Source organism: Saimiri boliviensis, chromosome 8, assembly GCF_048565385.1.
Source record: "Saimiri boliviensis isolate mSaiBol1 chromosome 8, mSaiBol1.pri, whole genome shotgun sequence".
NCBI classification, from domain to species: domain Eukaryota; kingdom Metazoa; phylum Chordata; class Mammalia; order Primates; family Cebidae; genus Saimiri; species Saimiri boliviensis.
The window spans coordinates 64,925,725-64,948,910 of NC_133456.1; the positions used below are offsets into that span (position 1 = coordinate 64,925,725).

At 35.3% G+C, this 23,186-nt stretch overlaps 1 long non-coding RNA gene across 1 annotated transcript in view; it reads left to right on the plus strand.

The window, feature by feature from the left end:
* LOC141585262 (uncharacterized) overlaps window positions 1-23,186 on the plus strand; it is a 172,741-nt gene that overhangs the window by 17,974 nt on the left and 131,581 nt on the right. The window contains exon 4 of the long non-coding RNA XR_012518660.1: window positions 5,379-5,499. This is a non-coding gene — a long non-coding RNA (uncharacterized LOC141585262). The remainder of the gene's footprint in view (window positions 1-5,378; window positions 5,500-23,186) is intronic.

The following is a 23,186-nucleotide window of genomic DNA, read 5'->3' on the forward strand; positions in this document are numbered from 1 at the left end:
TCTATTCATTCCTTTAACTTATGGATCATTTTCTCTAGATAAAACATATCCTTTAGTAGCTCTTTCTGTTAGATTTAAGGTTGGCAAATTATCTCAGCTATTATATGTATGACAGATTTTTAACTTTATTCCCTACCTCTGCTTTATCTCAATATAGAAATCTAAGCTGACAGTTATTTTTCCTTAATGATAAAACGTCATTGTCTCTATGATTCTGATGAGAAGTCTGCCATTAGTTATAATTTTATAAAGAATATATTCCTTTTGGCAGCATTTAGAATTGCTCTGAATCACTGAGATTTTGCAGTTTAAATAAGCTATTCCTGGAGTTTAATTTGTTTTTGTTTATCCTGCTGGGTAGCGAGGCACTAGTTGCCTCAGGTTTGTTTTTACTTATTTAACAACCCTAACTTAAAAAGCTTTACATTCCCTGGTGTCCCAGAAGAAATCCCAGAAATCATTAGATAACACATGTTATTTCAACAATATCTACAGCCTGGGAGGTGAAATTCAGTCATTGGCCAGCCCTGGGTCATATGCCCACATATGACATCAGATGGTTTGCATAGATTAATAGAGAGAGTGGGGAAGTTTCACAAATACCCTCTAGGGATTTTTAGTGGAATTACAGCAGGAGACTATTAACAAAAAACAAATGGAGGTATGGATGTTTCTCAAGAGTCAATAGATATCTCCTATCCAGTATAAAAGAAAGTTTGGTCTAGAGTTTAACATTTGAGTTAGGAACAGTGGTAAAAAGAATCACGGAGATGGGATGTTTCTGCCTGGATAGAGGGAAGACCCATGCTTTTAGCTGCCTAGCAGATCAAAATGTAAAACCAGTACTGTGTTTGAAAAGATAGGCTGGAAAATAAGACGGCATAAATCAGGCTATTAATTTGGACATCTCTTCAGAAATAGTGATTGATGCAAAGATATTTAGCAAACGTATAATGTGTTTAAGGACATACTTGACATACTAGAAAAGTATGGTTGGAAAGCTGTTTGAAGTCAAGCGAAAAGCAGGGAGTGTTATGGGCTGAATTGTCTTTCCCCAAAATTCCCATATTGAAGTCCTAACTTCCAGTACTTCAAGATGTGACTACATTTGGATAGAGGGTCTTTAAAGACGTGACTAAGTTAAAATGAAGATTTTAGGGTGGATCTTAGTACAATCTGATCAGTGTCCTTATAAGATGAGGAAATTTCGATACACAAAAATGTACATTAAGAGAACATGGCATAAAGGAAAGATCATGTGAGGACATAGCAAGAAGGCAGCCATGTGCAAGAAAAGGAAAGAAGCAACCAAACCTGCTGACACTTTGATCTTGGACTTCTAGCCTCCAGACCTTATAAAATAAATTTTCATAGTTGAAGTGACCCATCTGTGATACTTTGTTATGGCAGCCCTAGCAAACTAGTATAGGGAGTGATTTCAAAATTTTGAGTATAGCAGTAGTGGAAACAGAGAGAAGTTATTTTAGAGGTAAAATATGCCAGACGTGGCTACAGACTGAATGCTAGGCATAGGGGAGAAGTAGAGCAACTCTCTATTAAATATCTGTTAAAATTAAATTACAAACCAAACTCCCACATATTGTTTGGTTGATAATTCTTAGAGTAAGTACGCAAAATCTGTGATGAAGCACCATGTGGCTATGCCAGTCTATTATATCTCTTAGCGTATATGGAAGTTTGTTGATTCTTAATCTTGCTTAAAGGCAAGAGAGAGCCATAAAATACAACTTTGCATTCAAGATAGTAAGTTCACCTCTCTTGAACAGCAGCCTATGCCAATACCTGGAAACAAAAGCAAGCTGGGTAGCTTTACAAAGGCTCAGGGTTACTCTTACAGCTGCAGCTTGATAGTGGCATTGGGAAATTAAAACTTTTTAGCTCTCCCTAAGCTGTTTTCTTACAGATGGTACTGGGAGTTGACTTTTGTATGTGTGTTGTATATGATGTTGGTTCTGGCCAAGAAGAAAAAACTCGTAAGACCATCTACTTTCTGATTCAATTTCCTAAAGCAAAAAATCAAATTAAGATAAGAATATTAATAGGTAACTGCAGTCTTTTAAAAATATAGGTTTGGATAGGGGATTTTAAGTGACTTCTTTGGGGTTTACTTACTTCATATACACTCTGTAAATCATGTAGGCATTTACTGCTGCTATAAAAGGGAATTTGTAGAACTGACTGCATTTACTCATAAGTATGAAGTATACATTTTTATAATATGTAGACTGGTTTATAATGTGGGAAACATAAAAATGACATAAGGCATATAATTAAAGAAAACTTTCAAAAACTGTGATTTTTTTCTATTGTAGATCTTTTTATTTTTGTGGAGGGATTACCATATAATGCAGTAAAACACTGCTTACATCTCATTTTACTTGGATATACTAGCCAACTTCTCTGTTGAAAGTCTCTATTGCAAATATTTTTGTACAGAGGAATAAGACAGGCATTGGGTTTCTTGTTTGCATTTGCTCTGCAGAAATCAATGCCAGGTTGGCAGGTTTGTAAATATTTACACTGGGTGGCAGTTCCAAGGAGGTCAATTTCCTTCCCTCTGCACAATGTTCGCTCTTTATTAAGCCGCTAACAAAAATCTGCAGGCAAGAAATTCTGGAAAATTAATGAATTAATGAATAATTTTATTGAGAGACCTATATCAATGATTTCTATTAGTCTTCCAATAGTCTAGATAAGAATCTACTCATGGTGTCATGCTTCCAGTTTATGCTCTCAAACAATTTTCATGTATCATTAGAGTTCTGCATTTACCTCTTTGAAGTAAGACATGCATGAGAGATTTCCTATGGAAAGGGAAAAATAAGATTTTGAGAATTAGCTATTCTTAGACTGTTTTAAAAATTGAAAAGGACAAAATTCAATAGCCTTAATAGGGCTCTATATTTTTGCTCAAACAACAAGTTTAGAAAGAGAAAATAATTGCATGTTTCAAAGAATGCTGAAAGATACGATATTTAAGGACATTATTTCAAATTGGATTTTTAAATTGCTAATATATCCAAAATCTCTGGAAATCACTTATTTATGTTATTTTTTCACATGTTGAGTATACAACTTGAATATAAAGAAGAAATGGATATTATCTTAGAGTATCTAGTGAACTACATGTCCCTCCTCCTTTCTACAGCAGTCTATTTTATCGCATGTATTTTTAGTGTATGCAACTGAATGACTTTCTCAATAGTTTGTTTTAAACAATAAAGCAAAAAATACATGCTACTTTTCTGTTAAGTAACTTTATTTCTCATTTATTTTTTCTTAAGTAATACTTAAAACATAGACTTGTGCTTCTAGAATTAAGATATGATTTTACTGTTATCTGTAGCAACCTACTCCTCTTATTAATATTAGCCTGGCAATTGCTGAAATGCATTCTGTATCATGCATCAGATAATTACAATTTTTAGAGCCCACGAATGACTTGTATACTGACTACTAATTCTTAGTGTACCCATAATAAAACACCAAAATCTTGTTCCAGAGAGTGAAGTATGAAATATCAATTTTAAAAAATATAATCTGTGAATGAGCAAAGAGTATTTTCCCTAGCAAGAAAAGCAGCATCAAAGGCCTATTAGCTAAGCAGGGGTGAGTCTCTAATGGGGGCTGCCAGAACTCTTTGAGGTCTGCCAGCTAAAAACAGCTTTGAGAATACACATAGCCAGATTGTCCCTTGTCCCTACTTAAAGATGCACAGCAACAAATTCATGCCATTCTCAAACCGAGGCCTTTTAGTACCTGCTTAAATGACCTAAAATCACATGTAGCTCCTAAAATGGCAGATGCAGTGGTACTTATGCATGAAACAGTGTGGTTCAGTTTTTGTAAGTTTTCTGAGAAATCAAATGGTCCTTTAAGTAGAAAACTGATTCCGCTCAATAAATTGCTATTATCAGGGAGCTGACAAACACAGAGCCTTAGATATGCATGGAGGTAACCTTTCCTGGATAGATACTTGTCGCGATCAGTTGGTTAGTATTAGATGCTGTGTTGATTAAATTGACTAATATTTTAAAAACTTGGACTCTAAGTAACAATTTAAATAATGGTTTGTTTCTCGTATGTGTTGGTGTTCTGGAGGGTGCCCAGTAGCATCTTCTCTGCCTGGCTTCTGAGTATATTTTAAAATAAGACAAAGGAGTTAAATAGATGGGGGTCAAAATGACTCATTTACTCTTGGTGAAACTGATATGGGAAAATGGTTATTAAATTTACAAGCAATGAAATTTCCAAGAAAGAAATACAGCCCTTTCATTTGGGCTGAATTAATCTACTAAGAAGGAGACCACCTTAAATGGACCACCCAAAGCTTTTGCTTGTAAACCTGTGGACTTTCAGAGCAGAAAAGACAGCATATCTTATGAGAGAAGTGCTGTTCTCAGAGCGGATGGGACTGGGCACACATTCCCACAGAAAATTAAATGAGCCTCTGTAAGACTAAGTGCCTGAAAGAGAGAAGAAGGACCACTCATGATACATGAAGGGGGCTTGTTCCCTCCTCACAGAAAGACACATGAACAACAGAAAAGAAGCAGTCCGCTTAATAATGAACTCAACTTACATATTTTGATTCTTCTGTAGGAAGAAATGTATAATTGCTGAACTTTTGTCTAGAAATCAGGGATCCAAATAAAACCTAGAGAATGTGATTAGACATCATAATGTTTTAGAAAGTACAAAGTGGGGAAGAATATAGTCATTTATTCCCGAACTGAGAAGACAGCCCTTTTTTCATAGTTAAAGAAAAACCATATTTTTCTACTCAGAGTGTATAAAATTAGGATGGATTCCATACAGTCAGCATATAGAATAATAATTCCCTTTTGCTTCTGGATTATTGTTTAATAATAATGCTTATTGGATACTCTAGAGGAGAGTGTTTTGGACATGGGGTTCATCCCAAAAAGTAAAGTATATTATAATGACGTATATCCACAGTTGAACCTTCAGATGTTTACATGTACTAGGCAGGGAACCTAATGGAGAGAAGGTCAGGTTAAGAAAAATAACAGCGTATGTTTGACACAGAACGATGACTAATACTTAGCCTCATAGTAGGGAAAATAATTGGGAGTGGTGGGGACTGTGGCAAATTCATGCCTAGTCTAAATGCATTAGCTAGTATAAGGTCTGTGTGATTTTTCTAATGTTTTAAAAGAATCTGATAATTTAGATTTTATATAAAGTCTGCATTTTAATATTGACAATTATTAAAAAGAAACAGAGCTCCAGAAATGTAAGAAGCCAAAAATATCAGAAAAATCTTGTCAACACCTCCTCCTGTGTATGGTGAATGGCTTCCAACTTATTTTCCTTCCTTGTGTTACTTGCTCCAGATTCAAAGTCCTGGAAAGAAGGGAGCAGCCAAATAGATGGAGTTGCCGCATTCTCTAACCTCTGCCGTTTCAATATATGTTACAGAATGGGGAGAAGTTTCTGAGCTTTTTGTCTTCCCTGGTAGGAATGAATATTTGGATTTTACTTACAATAGACGTACACATGCCAGTGCTGATAAACTATGGCCCATGGCCAAATCTGGATCATTGCCTGTTTTTCTAAGTAAATTTTATTGGAACACAGTGAAATTCTATCTGTGCATGTATTATTTATCTATGACTACTTTTTTGCTTTCGTGGAAGAGTTGCTAGCTGTGCCTGAGACCATTTGGCCTGCAAAGCCAAAAAAAAAAAAAAAAAAAAAAAAAATCTGTCTTTTTAGAGAAAAGTGTTGCCAATTCTAGAGAAACAGGGATGATGAATATATGATATCTAGAATGATTATATATCTACTGCTCACCATATATATACAGTGGCTTTAAAATTTGTTCTTAATGCACTTACGTGACATTTAGAATATATATGTTGAATGTATCTTTTCTTTACAAAACTCGGTGATAAATGCTGAGGTTATAACAAGATCCTTGTACCCAAGACTCCATGAACTAGTGTAAGGAACAGAAGGAAACAGCAGATTATAATTAGGGCTATTTGAGGTAAGTCAATAAGAATAAAAAGACACATAAAAGATGTGAGGGAAATGCAAAATATGATATATATTCTTTTAGTAAACATGATCACATTGTGTTTTTACCAAAGATATTAGACACCTTTGTCAGTTAATAGAGCATTGATAATAAGAAATGCAAAGAAACTCTGTACTATTTTAAATTTGAGTGTAAACATGTTCCACTATGAGGATTTCTTGGGCTACCAAAAATGGTAAAGCTTACTGGTTTGGATTGACCTTACATATGCTGGGCTGCTAAACTGAAGGAAATTGGCTCAGAAACATGTAATAGCTAGGAATTGCATTTGATAGCAGGCAAGAGAAAATCTAACAGCATGTAAGTAATATTTAAGGCGTAGACTTGTGCTGAATGTGTAAAGAGTTAATGGGTCTCAGCCACCAAGAAGTTTGGAAATAAGCATTGAAACTTGGCATAGCTATTCAGTGAAGTCATCATGAAGAGGGGCATTTTCTGTCTTTTCACTGTGATATCTTAGGTTTCCAGGCTTTAGCCTCATGGTCTCGTTAAGACGTCTTCATATCCATAATTCATATCTATGCTTCAGCTGGAAATAGGTGCAAGGACTACAGGGCAAAGGGTGCTGTGCCCAGCAAGTTTTTCGTCTCTCTTTCAAATAACTTATTTGAAGTATTACACATTCCAATCATAAGTGCACAAATAGGTGAATGTTGGTAGTTTCAACACACCCATATAACCAATGTCCAGGTTAAGAATTAAAACAATACTAGCCTCCAAGAAGCCTCCCATTCCACTCCAGACAATGGTTACCACTATCTTGACTTCTTCTTTTTTTTTTTTTTTTGAGACGGAGTTTCGCTCTTGTTACCCAGGCTGGAGTGCAATGGCGCGATCTCGGCTCACCGCAACCTCCGCCTCCTGGGTTCAGGCAATTCTCCTGCCTCAGCCTCCTGGGTAGCTGGGATTACAGGCACACGCCACGATGCCCAGCTAGTTTTTTGTATTTTTAGTAGAGACGGGGTTTCACCATGTTGACCAGGATGGTCTCGATCTATTGACCTCGTGATCCACCCGCCTCGGCCTCCCAAAGTGCTGGGATTACAGGCTTGAGCCACTGCGCCCGGCAACTTCTAACACTAAAGATTAGTTTTTCCCAGTTTTGAGCTTTATAGAAATTGAATTATATAATAGGTATTATTTTGTGGCTGACTTATTATATTAAATATTACAGTTGTAATAGTCTTCATTGGGTATAATTGTAGCTTGTTCATTCTCATTGTAATACAGTACTCCACTTTGATAATTCTTAATTTTCCCACTTCACTGCTAATGAACATTTGAGCTATTTCTTGTATTGGACTATGAATTTTGCTGTAAGCATTCTAGTGAGTTTGTGTTCTTTTTTTGGTGAACACATGTACTCATTTCTGTGGGGAATATACCTAGCAGTGGCTGTGTAACTCATAGGATGTGCTAAAGATTAGTAGATGTTTTCCAAAGAAGTTTTATGAATTTGAAATCCCACTAATAGTGCCTGAGAGTTCCCATTGCTCCACATCCTTGCCAACACTTGCTATGACTAGTCTTTTTCATTTCAGATGTTGTGGCAGTTGTGACATTTGTCTCTTAGAGGCCCCACTCAGAAATTTCTGTTTATAAATAATTATCCAGGATGATGTCATAGAGTCAACCCTAGCTGGAAAAGATTAGCATTTCTTCTTCCAAGATGGAAGAATATGGAAGAGCATATTAATAACTTCTGGCATCCAATCCTCAGAGACTCTCAAAAGGGAAGAATCCAAGAAATGGACTACAGGGTGACCACTGGAGTGAAACATAGTATGATTCATTTTATTTCTGGCTCACCCTGGTAAGAGAACATTTGGATCTTTGCTACGTAACAGGAATTTTGAGAAACAAGTGATTTAAACATTAAGTACCTGAAAGCACAAGGAATCATATACAAAGATGCTAGATTCTTACTTTTAATCAAATGAAAAGCAAAAAAAGAACAGAAACTGGGAATTAGAAAGGAAAGATTAAATATCCATAGGGCCAAAGCAGGAAAGTTCCTCTCTGACTGCTCTAGAATCACCATGATTTGGGACATCATTTAGGTCTTTTAGTAAGAATAATTGAGATTTCATTCATTGAAACCACGTTGTGTAAAAGAAATATGAAGCCAAAGTATACCATAAGAGTTTTCACTCCTGAAACACTTTAGAAGTGGAACAAGACTCCTACCACCATGAAGACAGTTAAGGAATGACTTGATAGTCAAGTATACCAAGACAACTCTGAGTCATGCCATAGGAAACCTGCTATTCTTCTGAAGATAAATCTCCACTTTAATGTACTATAGCAGGGAAGTCACTTGGTCACAAACACAAATATCTGCAATGACTGGGCAGGTAACACTACTGCTCATTGAGCCACGTGGGCCAGGTGGGGACAGTCATGCACTTGAAGAGTATGTTTCTTCTAAAATTGGTAGCTACTACTCATTTTAAAGCAATTGTTAGAATTTTGGATCTATACCTTTTAGATCTCATTTTTCTTCAGATATTTACTTTTAATATTAAATCTTATCCAAACATTCAAATTTTTTTTCAGAGAAAGTAAACACTAGCAGTGAAATAAACCAGTCTAACTGTGGAATGAGGGCTCCAGTTTTTGACCTCTAGTGAAAGAAGACAGAATCCTTAGTGAGGACAGGGGTGACACTCTCAACTCTCTATCAATTATGAGATTTTTATTAAGGCCTTTAATTTTCTCTAATCCATCCCTGCTTTCCTCCATGTTCCAGTGAATAGTTTAGCTAGTTGATACTTGAAGTCTCTCTTAGTACTTGAATCTAATAATGCTGAGATGCCCAGTGTTCTAGGTTGAGGCTTTCTGGATGCAGAATGCTCTCTGTCAACTTTTTTGGCTCACATTTTAAGTAATATCTTAAGTGGTCTCTGTCAAGCTCCCCTCAGTTTGGTAAGAAGATTATTGTCTCAACACTTCCAGGACAAACATAAGATGGTGTCATTTTGCAATTGTTTTGTACCTGTTAACTCCTTTTGAACATCAAGCAGAAATAGGATCGTGAGCAAAAAATGTAGACCCTTAATTATATCAAGTTTATATTCTTAACACGGTCTGAAAGAAAAGAACAATGTTCTCACCCATAAGTGGGTGTTGAACAATGAGAACACATGGACACAGGGAGGGAAACATCACACACCGGGGCTTGTCGGGGGTGGGGTGGTTAGGGGAGGCATAGCATGGGATTGGGGAATTGGGGAGAACTAACAGTAGAAGAAATACCTAATGTAGATAATACAGGGATGAATGCAGTAAACCATCATGGCACATGTATACCTATGTAACAAATGTCATGTTCTGCACATGTACCCTAGAAATTAAAGTATAATTTAAAAAGAGAGAAAAAAAGAAAAGAATAACATAATGCAATGCTAGTGAGCCTTTCCCAAGGCCATTCAGGAGTTAGACATGAATGCTCATGTTATATGAATTTTCGTCTGCTCAGAGATCCATATACTTAAATCCATAGGAAATAATATTAATATTACTAGTAGTTTTGCAATTATATGTGTGTGCATATACATATGCATATATATATAATGCTTAAATATATATAAACTATAATGATTTAAAGAATTATGATTGCAGTTATGGTAAATCCTTGAACCACACAGGTTTCAGCTGCTTGGGTCTATTTAGGCATGATTTTCTTCTGCCTCTGCCACTCTGAGACAGCAAAACCAACCCCTTCTCCTCCTCCTCCTCCTCCTCCTTAGCCTAGCCAATAGGAAGATGACAAGAAGGAAGAACTTTATGATGATCCACTTCCATGTGATGAGCAGTAAATACATTTTATCTTCCTTATGATTTTCTTAATAACATTTTCTTTTTTCTCTTTCTCTTTTTTTTTTTTTTTTTCTTTGAGACAGAGTCTCACGCTGTTGCCCGGCTGGAGTGCAGTGGTGCTATCTCGACTCACTGCAACCTCTGCCTCCCGGTTTCAAGTGATTCCCCTGCCTCAGCCTACAGAGTAGCTAGGACTATAGGCACATGCCACCACACCTGGCTAATTTTTTATGTTTTAGTAGAGATGGGATTTCACCATTTTGGCCAGGACGGTCTCAATGTCCTGATCTCATGATCCGCCCATCTCAGCCTCCCAAAGTGCTGGGATTACAGGTGTTAGCCACCAGGCCTGGCCACATTTTCTTTTCCCTAGCTTACTTTATTGTAAGAATATGGAATGCAATATATATATCATACAAAATATATGTTAATCAACTGTTTATGTTATCAGTAAGTCTTCTAGTCAACAATAGGCTATTAGCAGTTAATGTTTTGTAGAGCCAAAAGTTATAAGCAAATTTTTGACTATGCAGGGTTTTGGTGCCCCTAACCCCACATTGTTCAAGGGTCAACTGTATATATAATTGCTATATATGTATATGTGTTTTAACTTGACTGCAGTTATGTCTATGCATATTATATATATAAAATATATATATATATATTTAGCATCTAGTCATTTTGATTTTTCTCTTGTGTACATGTTAGTGTATATTTTTATATTTTCTGATTTTTAAATGAGTGTACATTACTTTTAAACTATTACATAGTATAAGACAAATATACTTAAGTAATCAGAATAGCTTATGCCAGATAAACTGTAATTCAATATTTTTATGAAAGATCAAAATGAAAAGAATCCACGTGGTGTTTTGTTTTTGTTTTTGTTTTTTGATGGAGTTTTGCTCTTGTTGCCCAGGCTGGAATGCAGTGGCATGATCTTGGCTCACTGCAACCTCTGCCTCCCAGGTTCAAGCAATTCTCCTGCCACAGCCTTCCAGGTAGCTGGGATTACAGGCACATGCCACCACGCCTGACTAATTTTTTTAAATTATACTTTAAGTTCTGGGGTACATGTGCAGATCATGCAGGATTGTTACATAGGTTCACATGCCATGGTGGTTTGCTGCATCCATCACCTTGTCATCTACATTAGGTATTTCTCCTGATGTTGTTACTCCCCAATCCCCGACCCCTGCTATTCCTCTCCTACCCCCTCCACCTCCTAACAGACCCCGATGTACGAGGTTCCTCTCCCTGTGTCCGTGTGTTCTCATTGTTCAACACCCACTTATGAGTGAGAACATGCGGTGTTTGGTTTTCTGTTTTTGTGTCAGTTTGCTGAGAATGATGGTCTCCAGATTCATCCATGTCCCTGCAAAGGACATGAATTCATCCCTTTTTATGGCTGCAGAGTACTCTATGGTGTATATGGTACAACTGGCTAATTTTTTTTTTTTTTTGTAATTTTTGTAGAGATGGGGTTTCACCATGTTGGCCAGGCTGCTCTCAAACTCCTGTCCTCAGGTGATCCACCTGCCTTGGCCCCCCAAAGTGCTAGGATTACAGGTGTGAACCACTATGTTTGGCCTGTTAATATCTTTAATTCAAGATGTATTTATTAAATAATAGCAGAGCCTCCTATGTACTCAGCCACAATATTTTCCTAAGCATATTAATATAGTTTTAAATTATAAACAAGAGTTAAGGGAAAGAAAAAATATAAAATCAACACACATGTTGCTAACTGTATGAAGAATGGCATTTATTAAGTGGGAATATACTCAATGAAAGATAAAAAATATGTTAGGTTTCTCTCCATTGTCTAGAGATCTAAAGGAGACAGGGGTGAAAAGAGAAGTGATTGTGCATGGCAAATTAAATGTGGATTCGCAGTCTGTGCTGCCAGCAAAAAATTGCCATGCTATTCGGGGTTGAAAAGGCATCATGTTATGCAGCAAGGGGAGAGGTAATTGTCTGCCTCATTCCACTGCTGAGCAGACTGTATCTAGAATATCATATTTATTTCAGAAAATAAGAATACTAAAAACCTAAAATTACAGCAGTTTCAGAAAAGAACAAAAAAAGTAAGAGAAAATGTAGCCTTGGCTGAGAATGAAAAACTAAATGAATTTAGCATGCATGAATAAATTAGTAATATGGGCACTGAGGAAAGAAAAAGAACTATAAATGATGAAGCAGAGAAAGAAAGAATATATGGATGCAAAAAACTATGTAAAGAAAAAGTTCACAGAACGGTCTATATCAACTATGAAAATAGTGTTCAGAAGTGCTGGAAAAGCTGCTGATCATGTACTTTATTGACAAATACGCAGTTTTCCATCTGTAATGTGTTTATTTATTGGTCTTTAATACACTTCCATTGAACTAAATTGGGTGAAAAGGCTGTATCTGTTCAGCACAGTAACGGAGATAATTTAAAATACCCTTTGGTTCTCCCTATACTTATAAATAACAAATAAAATTGGTGCTTTTATACTATTAATATTCAATGGTAGGAATAAAGAAATTGTTATTTTAAGTCCATAATAATCAGTATTTACAGGTCAGGCACAGTGGCTCAAGCCTGTAATCCCAGCGCTTTTGGAGGCCAAGGCAGGAAAATCACTTGAGGCCAGGAGTTCAATACCAGTCTGGACAACAGAGCAAGACCCCATCTCTACAAAAATACGAAATAAAAATTAGCCTGGTGTGGTGATGCATACCTGTAGTCTCAGCTACTCTGGATGCTGAGGTTAGAGGATCACTTGAGCTCAGAAGTTTGAGGTTACAGTGAGTTATGACTTTGCCACTGCACTCCAGCATGGGTGACAGAGCAAGCCCCTGCCTTTTAATAAATAAATAGAAATATTTTTACAATAAAATGAGTGACTAGTTTCCTGAAGGTACTGTTCAAAATATATTAAACATACAATGCTTGCCATTCTGATGCTAACATACTACTGAAGTGAAAACATAGCTAACACCATTTGATAATGTTCAAATAACATGACTCACAGTGAAATGATGAAAACATATAAACAACCTTGGTGGCTATAAGAAAGTGCCACTCAGTTCTCCAGCTACAGAGATTTTAACTGAGTAGGGGCTTGAGCATCTGGAAACTCCATCCCTGTGTTATTACTGAGGCTTCAGGTCACATGGGCTGCTCCAAAAGAATGGTTGCCTTTACAGGACAGCAAGTCAAACTTATTCTTGGAAGACGAAGGAGGACTCCTATGTGTTGATTCAAGCACTCCCTGAGAGTCCTGCTAAATCTTTTTAGAGATTGTGTACAATTGAGGATGCTTCTGCAGAAACTCCTTTCCTTCTTTTTTAAAATTTAGAGTCAGACTTGCATGTTTGCAGGCTTTCTCAGCCTTTCTTCGCTCTTTATTTTCTCTCAGGTGTTTCCCTTAATCCTTGCAAATTTAATTGTTGATGTGGTAAGGCTGTGTTGCCACCCAAATATCAACTTGAATTTTATCTGCTAGAATTCTCACGTGTTGTGGGAGGAACCCAGGTGGAGGTAATTGAATCACGGGGGGCCGGTCTTTCCGTGCTATTCTCGCGATAGTCAATTAAGTCTCAGGATATCGGACGGCTTTTTCAGGGGTTTCAGCTTTTGCTTCCTCATTTTTCTCTTGCTGCTGCCATGTAAGAAGTGCCTTTTGCCTCCCACCATGATTCAGAGGCCTCCCCAGCATGTGGAACTGTAAGTCCAATTAAACCTCTTTTTGTTCCCAGTTTCAAGTGTGTCTTTATCAGTAGCATAAAAAGGAACTAATATAATTGTCTTTGCATCTACCTCACTGAGGACCTGGGCCAATAAAATTGCATTTGTGGATTCTAATCCTAAAGTCAGTCTTCAGTAGGTCACAGGTGTGGATAGTTAATATTTCTGGAGTTTAGCCTTTTTATATTCAAAATGTTTTTTTTTTTTTTTAATTTGTGGAAATTAGGCCAAGATGACCAACTGAGCACAGAATTACCCAACCCCAGCCATAAATTTAAAATTCACAGGAAATAGAACAAGTACTTGAACAATTCTGGGTTTAAAAAGAAAAAGAGAGAGGAATTTGTCAAGGAAAAAAATTAGATAAGACTAAATTGACAAGTTTTGAGGAAAATATAGATCAAAGGTTATAAGAGGAAATAATATTTGACAGTATAGACAGAGAAGTTTGTAAGAAATAGAAAAATTTGCTTATATATGTTAAAATGTCAGCATCTATATAAGCAAAAACTACGTAAGAGCATTAACAACAAATTAAACAGAAAAAAATCAACAGTTCGTTTTAATAAACGGTACAGAAAGATGTAACACCATCTCTGTAGAACAAAAGGCATTATGACATAAAAATAGTGATCTGAGAGAAAAATATTTGTAGAAGATTGATGTTGAAAATATATGAATAGCTTTTACTTACAAGAAATAGCAGTAAAGAACAAAATGGATGAAACTTATGAATTACCACGTTAAAGAAGAAATATAATTAGAAAATAAGCATATTGAGAAAGGCTTATCCTCACAAATTACAGAAATAGAAATTAAAATAACAACTTGGCAGTATTTTGAAATTAGAAATTTAAAAATATTTTCATTATGCAACTTAACTTCCGGGTATCTACTCTGGAAAAATATTTGTCTATGGCTATCAGGCAGAACTGATATTGAGTCAGTATACCCTGTTATAATTACATTTTTCTATGGCTAGCTAATTCTGAGTTATAGAAACTCTATTCCAACTGGGCAATGCCCAAATTATTCTGAATGTTAAATATATTGAATATCACTTTTGGTACTAAGTTATTTACAAAGATGTTTATTACCGAATTGCTTACAATAATAATTTCCTCCAAACAACAAAAGTAGCCCTCACTAAAGGAATGAACTGAGTATGCATATTTATATGAGAAAGAGCAATCCTGTGATTTAAAAAATGAGCTAAATTAACATGTTCATGTTTAAGTCTCAAAGCCCAATACTGAATTCTTAAAAGTTGCGAAATGACATGCATAATTTTATTTATTTAAAGTTCTGAATCATAAAATGCAAACTTGTTTTAATGAATTCTAATATGCAAAATGATAACAAAAAAAGCAATCTGGAAATATGTACATCAGATTCAGAGAAGTGGTCATTTGTGGTAAGTTAGATTTCTTAGACTTTAATTTTTCGTGTAATATTTAATGTTTTAGTTTTTAAAAAAGAGAATTGCAGCAATTATGGCAAAGTTTCCCTTAAATTCAATATCATTTTTATATGTTTGAAATATTTCATAATTTAGAAAAAGTGACCAAGAAACACAAAACATTCACAATTTTTAGTAGGATATTCATTATTTCCAAAATACGGCCAAACTTTAAGCATTATAAAATTGAATATAGATATATTCTCTAAAGATACAAATTTTTGAATTTATGTTGTCATTAGCTTAAAGCAGGTTCTTCTATATCATAGTATTTCTTTCACTACTTTATAAATAAATGAAATTCCTGTTCTTTGAAGTACATTCAGAATATGCTTATTGCATTTTTCATTATCTTCTGTCTGGAAATAGAAGACTTTTGAAGTTCTTGACATAAAAACTGTAGCACAAGTTCTAACCATTATTTTAAAGACTTGTTATATATATATATATATATATTCTGAATAAAATTTCTTAGTATGTCATGTATTTTTTTCATTGAAGATGTTGGTGAGGAACTGATTCAGAAACAATAAAGTAGAGATGGATTAGGCTCTTGTCTGACAAGCAAAACAGACAAGAAGTGTTGAGTGCTTAAATTTGTTTCTAAAGTGAAATTATCTTCCCTACATTTTAAAAATCTTAGACAGATGTCTGGCTAGCATACTCAAAATAGAAACAGAATTAAGTGTATAAAATTAAGTACATAAATTTTATTGAACATCTACATTTGCATATTAAACTTAAAATAATATTTGTTTTGGAGCAAGATGAAAGAAATCTAAATGCCTGCACATAGACTGGGAACTTCTCTAGGAAATCAAATGAGTAAGAAATTATTAATTCAATTCTTGATTTATGCTTTATTTCTCTTTGCATTGAATACATTAATAACTTACGACATTTTAAATCTTAGTTTTGTATACAAAACTTGATTATATCTACTTTCACAGCTAATGACATTATTGTAGCTAATTTGGAGTAACTATAGTCTTTGCTCCCCTAAATGCATTTTCCGAAATAAGGTATATCTCTAAGATGATGTAAAGTCTCTTCTATCACTCAGAATCAACATAAAGGAACCTATTTTGGACTTTTGACATTCAAAAAATTTTTTTCTTTACTGTTCTTTTTTCTTATATTTTAAACTAGAAACCATACATATTATGTATGTGTACCTACATAGTATATGTGTGCATGTGTGTATATACATATATAGACTTAGATGTAAGGTTTTCTTCTGTTTTCTATTTAAGGTTCTCAGTCCTCTGTGCCATCACAATATTTTTGGGTGGCTCTAATGCAGCATTTAACTTCTGAGTATCTATTTTAGAAAATATTTGTCTAGAGATATATTTTAAAATATATTAAATTGAATTATAAATTTTATTTTTTTACCGCTGGACTGTATGTTTCTCGAGAACGGGGGCCATACTTTCTACATTTTGATGTAGTAGAATTTAATAAACTGACAATCACGATACAGATTACTCAATGAATATTTGTGATGACATCAATAAATAGAAGCCATGCGTATTGTATGACTGTTACGTTTTATGACATATTTCCTCATTCTTTGTCTACTTCTATTATTATAGCAGACTTTTTCTCAGGAGATCATGCTTTTTTCTCTCTTTGAATTCTTAAAACGTGTCTGGAACATAAGGGAACACAATAAAGCACAATGTATTTACATAATACCAGTTTATTCAGAAAGAGCTAGTTGATCACCTGCTGTGTACCAGGCTTGGTACTAGACATTGGGAATACAATGATGCAGAGAAAACCATCTGTTTGGAATACATTGATGCAGAGGAAACCATCTAGTTCCACTGGGCAGAAAAGCTGTGTTACTTCGTGATGTCACACTTGTATAGAATCAAACATAATTGATCCTGGGCATAACTTTGGTTTATTAAAAACAGATCGTATTCTTCATTTTCTAATCATTAGGTTTTTTTTTTTTTTTTTTGGGATGGAGTTTCGCTCTTGTTACCCAGGCTGGAGTGCAATGGCGTGATCTCGGCTCACCGCAACCTCCGCCTCCTGGGTTCAGGCAATTCTCCTGCCTCAGCCTCCTGAGTAGCTGGGATTACAGGCACACACCACCATGCCCAGCTAATTTTTTTGTATTTTTAGTAGAGACGGGGTTTCACCATGTTGACCAGGATGGTCTCCATCTCTTGACCTCGTGATCCATCCGCCTCGGCCTCCCAAAGTGCTGGGATTACAGGCTTGAGCCACCGAGCCCGGCCTAATCATTAGTTTTAAATACCTGGAATCGGATGAGGCTACCCTGAAATGTTTACTGAATATGCTTCCATAATAGAGTCCTATTTCCTACTTTCAAACACAGGTGTGCAAATCACAAAATCTCTCTTTCCTCTTGTTATCTGATTTGACTATTCAACTTCTGTTCCCAGCTGGAAATGATAACTTCATGTTTGTTCACAAATGAATAATGCATTTGTGAATTTCCTTTGCCTCAGATTAATTTGGAATAAGGACTTGAGCTGGCTGTTGTATTATTAACCCCGTATTTGTCTTCTATCAGGCAGGGTGTCTCTTGTATTTCAGTTCAACAACCATCTTACGTTTGTAGGTTCATCACTATAAGTTTTTGTTTGTTTGTTTTGTTTTCAGAGAAATTACTTGCTTTGGAAATAATAACAGTAATGTTCGGAAATTGCAATTGCCAAATATCCTTCTCTACTTGCTCTGTATTTTCCTAAATCTTTAGGTGGAGGGACTTGCCAAATTGTCAGATTGCTTTGTTGTTGTTTTCCTGTGATGCGGTTGCCAATTTTAAACATTCATTGCTGAAGAAGTGGTATTGTGTGTACTGCCTACCCAGTATTGGGTGACAAGAAATTACTACTTCTTTCCTTCAATTTCTATAATTTTTTGCTTATTAAACTGTTTGACACTCTTTGGAAAATCTCATTGTCTTTTGACTGAAGATATTTATCGTTAAGTGAAGCAACTATTACGTAAAAGAGGCTTAAAGCCACAGCGATTTTGAGAGCAGCCCCCTTTATCAATGCAGGAGGGTGGCTCTGTTTCCATCAGTTACTTACCTATTTTCCCTCCAGTTTCTGGCAGCATATTTGGATTGCCACTTTCTATGTACTCACAGACTGCAGCAAGATCAAGAAGATGGGACACTCTAAGATTCTATTCCCCCTGGGTGCTTCCACTCCCACGAAGGAGTGTTGCTGATTTTAACCATATTGCTGCTTTTCTTCTCCACTCCTCTGCTTTAATTTCCCTCCCCTGCTGCTCTGCATATTGAACAATAATGAATGTTTTCTGAGCTCCCACTGTCCTCTCACCTACTCTCACTCTCAGCAACAGTGGAAAAGTTTTTTGAAGCCAATTTCATTTTATATTAATTTCTACCAAAATGTGCTCAATTGCGTACGAATGCCCAATGATACTGATATTTTCTTTGAAAAGATGCATTCAAGAAAGAGTGATCATTTCAATTAGCTTTTGCTGAAATACTGCAGAATGCATTCAGTGATGTGTTTAGCATCTTTCTGTGTATATAAATTAAAATGATATATAAATATTTCTAAATATGTAACTCCCCATTTTGCTCATGAGGATTGACTGCAAAGGAGTGAGAAGAAGCTTTCTGGGGTGAAAGGAACCTTCTACACTTTGATTTCGGTTACATAAATCAGCAATAAAAAAAAAAAATCCTTCTTTTTCCCCGTCAACTTTTATTTTAAGTTCCAGGTATGTGTGTGTGTGTGCATGCGCGTGTGTGTGTGATTTGTGCACGTGTGTTTTTGTAAAAGGGATCATAGTCTATACGTAAGGTCTGCAAATTATGAGTGAGTGTCTGTCGTATATGCTCAAATGATTAAAAGCAGGGAGCCTCAGCAGCTCAAAACACAGGCATTTGCCCTAGACAAATAAATATGTAATTAAAATTTGAGAAGTGGTTTGAAAACATGATAACTATCTGAGAAAATACGTTATAAATGATGATTTAATATAATTAAACATGAATCGCAGCCAAAATATTTTAAAAACTTTGACCCACAACTCAGTTTTAACTACAAATATTATAATATCTATATGTTCATTGCTGGGGTTGGTGGGTGTAGAATAGAATATCTTTTCTCATGTAAGATTCAAGTCTGCCAAAATTTACTCAATTGTACATGGATTTCCAATGATATTTGTACATTTTTTCCTGAGAATTTAGATTTTAGTGAGAAATAACTTCCTTGAATTTAAGCAGAAGGAAAGGAGACCTGTGGAGGGAGAAAAATAATTTGAAATTATGTATTTTTCAATGTATTCCAACAGTTCTTTTTTTTAAAAAAAAATATTATTTATAGGCATTTGAAAGATCCAGTAGAAAATTATTAATGCAAGAAGTTACTGAAATCAATACAAAGAAGGAATATTTATAAAAGTATAGTATTTGGCTCTGCAGAGAACACAATTAGTCATAGTAATATAAGTTTATAATAAAGTCACATAATCATAATTATTAATAGTAAATATGTGAGAAATTTATAAATTATGAATTTGAAGTATATTAAGAATGTGAACATAAATTTCAGAGGAAAAAATTGAAAATATTATTCCTCATTTATATATAAATATAGTTTATTTTGCATATAGTTATTTGATGAATAAGTTTTCTTTTAAAAATAAGGAAAAAATTATGGTTTTACAGAAGCATGCTGGAGGATGGAACTCCCATATGACTGAAGCTCCAGTTTTAGGAATAAGTAAAAGGTTCTAAAATTTGTTGTTTGATCTCTTTTCCTTTGCTTAAGCCACCTGTATCTATTCTGCCTCTCTCACATCTTTATCTACATCCCTGTTTACTGGGGCAGAGCTATTTCTTTTCTGAGGCAGAGTTGCGTATTCCCTTCTCATGGAAAAAAGATTTCAAGGTATTTCTACAACAGATAAAATTTTTATTTATCATAAGTAGGAAACTTTCACACAATTGTATTCATTTTATTATAAGAGCTAAATACAAACCACATATCAGAAAAGCAAAATAAATGAAATAGACACCAGAACTCGGAGATTCTAGTAGTTTTTTTTTTTTTTTTTGGTTTGTTTTTTTTTTTTTTTTCCCTGTTACAGAGTTTTCCTCTGTCACCCAGGCTAGAGTTCAGTGAGGCTATCTTGGCTCACTGCAACGTCTGCCTCCCGGCTTCAAACAATTCTCCTGCCTCAGCCTCCCAAGTAGCTGGGACTACAGGTACATACTGCCATGCCTGGCTAATTTTTTGTAGTTTTAGTAGAGATGTGGTTTCACCTTGTTGCACAGGGTGGTCTCAAACTCCTGAGATCAGGCAATCCACCTGCCTCAGCCTCCCACAGTGTTAGGATTAGAGGCATTAGCCACCATGCTTGGTTCATAGTAGTAGCTGTTTTAATGCAGTAGCATTAAATATATTAATTATATGTATTTTTTGGTGCTGTGTTTTCTAGATATTCTTCACCTAAAAAATTAGCCTCCTTTATTAGAACCAATACAGAAATAAACACCTCTTAGTGGCTTGTACTTACTCTTCTGTACACCTTCACATAGCCACTGGGCAGAGGCATATAATACCAGTTTTTTTCCCCCTCACACAATTATTATTAGAGGCTTCATCCACTACAGTTACATTTGATTTTAGTCATCTATCTTTGTGTCTTGTGTTTATCTCTATGCCCATACCTCAGCCAAGACCACAATAGCTATTGCCAGTGACCTTCTTCATTGCCATCTGGCTTTATTTCAGATATTTGGTAAGTTTCCTCTGTCCTTCTAAGAGGGATGGCAAGTTCTCTCAAGGACTCACGAAGCTTTGCTGCCAACAAGCATAATTAGTGCAGAGAACAAAGTGTTCTGTTTCAGAGAAGGTTTCCAGGGCTTTCTCCTATCTTATATTTAATAATATTCATAATGCTTGTTATTGGTAGGGAGCATTATATAAAAAGTAAAAATAAACAAGCAAAAAATTCTTCTTTTTTCCCCTTCAACTTTTATTTTAAGTTACAGGGTACATGTTCAGGATGTGAAGATTTCTTGTATAAGTAAACATGTGCCATGGTGATTTGCTGCACAGATCAATTAATCTGTCACCTATGTATTAAGCTCAGCATTTATCAGCTATTCTTCTTGATGTTCTCCCTCCCCTTGCTCCCTGACAGGCCCCAGTGTGTGTTGTTCCCATCATATGTTCAAATGTTCTCATTGTTCAGCTCACACTTACAAGTAATAACATGTAGTATTTAGTTTTCTGTTCCTGCATTAGTTTGCTGAGGATAACAGCTTCTAGAACTATCCGTGTCCCTGCAAAGGATATAATCTAGTTCTTTTGTATGGCTGCACAGTATTCCATGGTGTATATATACCACATTTTCTTTATCCAGTCTATTATTAACGAACATGTCCTTGTTATTGTGAATAGGGCTGCAGTGAACATACACATGCATGTATCTCTATAATAGAATGATTTATATTCCTTTGGATATATACCCAGTAAAGGGATTGCTGGGTCAAATGATATTTATGCTTCTAGATCTTTGAGGATTCACTATACTGTCTTCCACAATGGTTGAACTAATGTACACTCCCACCAGCAGTGTAAAAGCATTCCTATTTCTCCACATCCTCGCCAGCATCTGTTCTTTCTTGACCTTTTAATAATCACTGTTCTGACTGGCATGAGATGGTATCTCATTGCGGTTTTGATTTGCATTTCTCTAATGATCAGTGACGAGCCTTTTTTCATGTTTGTTGGCTACATGAATGTTTTGAGAAGTGTCTTTTGACATCCTTTGCCCCCTTTTTAATGTTTTGTTTGTTTGTTTCTTGTAAACTTCTTTAGTTCCTTGTAGATGCTGGATATTAGACCTTTGCCGGATGGATAGATTACAAAAACTTTCGCCAATTCTGTAGGTTATCTGTTCACTCTGATGATAGTTTATTTTGCGATACAGAAGCTCTTTAGCTTAATTAGATCCATTTGTCAATTTTTGCTCTTGTTGCAGTTGCTTTTGGTATTTTCCTCCTGAAATCTTTGCCCATGCCTATGTCCTGAGTGGTATTGCCTAAGTTTTCTTCTAGGGTTTTATAGTTTTGGATTTCACATTTAAGTCTTTAATCTATCTTGAGTTAATCTAACAAAAAAAGCTTTTTAAAGTATCTTTGAATACATGTTACAGGCATTTGAGACAGCAGTAAATTTAATTTAATGTAGTCTTGGAACTTTCCTTTGGTTGCCTCTTTGATATCTCATTGCGTGGGCAAATTTTCTCTCTTCCACTTAGTTTTACCCTAGGTAAAGGGTATCATTGTCCTCAGAGACTCTAAATGTAGGCTGCAAACTTGATTAATCTGTGAATACTTTTAAGTCAGCTTGAATATAGGATTGTGATACTCTAGAAATACTCGCATCATCTAGGAAATAGAAAATAATTTTACGTTTCTCTTATGAAAATGAGATATCAGTTTAATGCCAAATAAGGTGTAAATTCAAGATTTTATTTTCTACTTAAAGACACCCACAAGTGGTTATGCTTGTAATTACCTTTCATTCAGATGACATGAGTGTCAATTGTATTTTGCATGAACCTGGTCTATGCACACAATGGCATAGTTTAACATGTTTTAATGACTGGAAATAGCATACTGAAATACATTACATTATGCATATTGCAAATTCTATAGCTTCAATAATGTTTGTTAACTTTGTGAAACATATGATCATGAAATAATATGAGCCCTGGTTGTTACTCTAAAATTTATCACATTATTTTCTTTCTTTGGTGCCAATATGAACATATAATGATTAAGATTATTCAGACTTTTACGAACAACTGGAAGAAAGGCAAGATTTCCAACTCTCCTGGTCCAGCTTTCCAAATCAGCCCTTGAATTACAAAAAAGCCATTTTGACAACTATATTTATTTATGAACATGCAGTTCTGGATTTTTTTTTGTTTTCTTTCTCTTTGTAGCAACAGCTCTGGGTGAAGAAATGTCTGTTTAGCATGCAAACTCCTGGAGAGACTGTCATTTGAACTAACTTATCATAGTTCCTAACACTGTCAAAATTTTA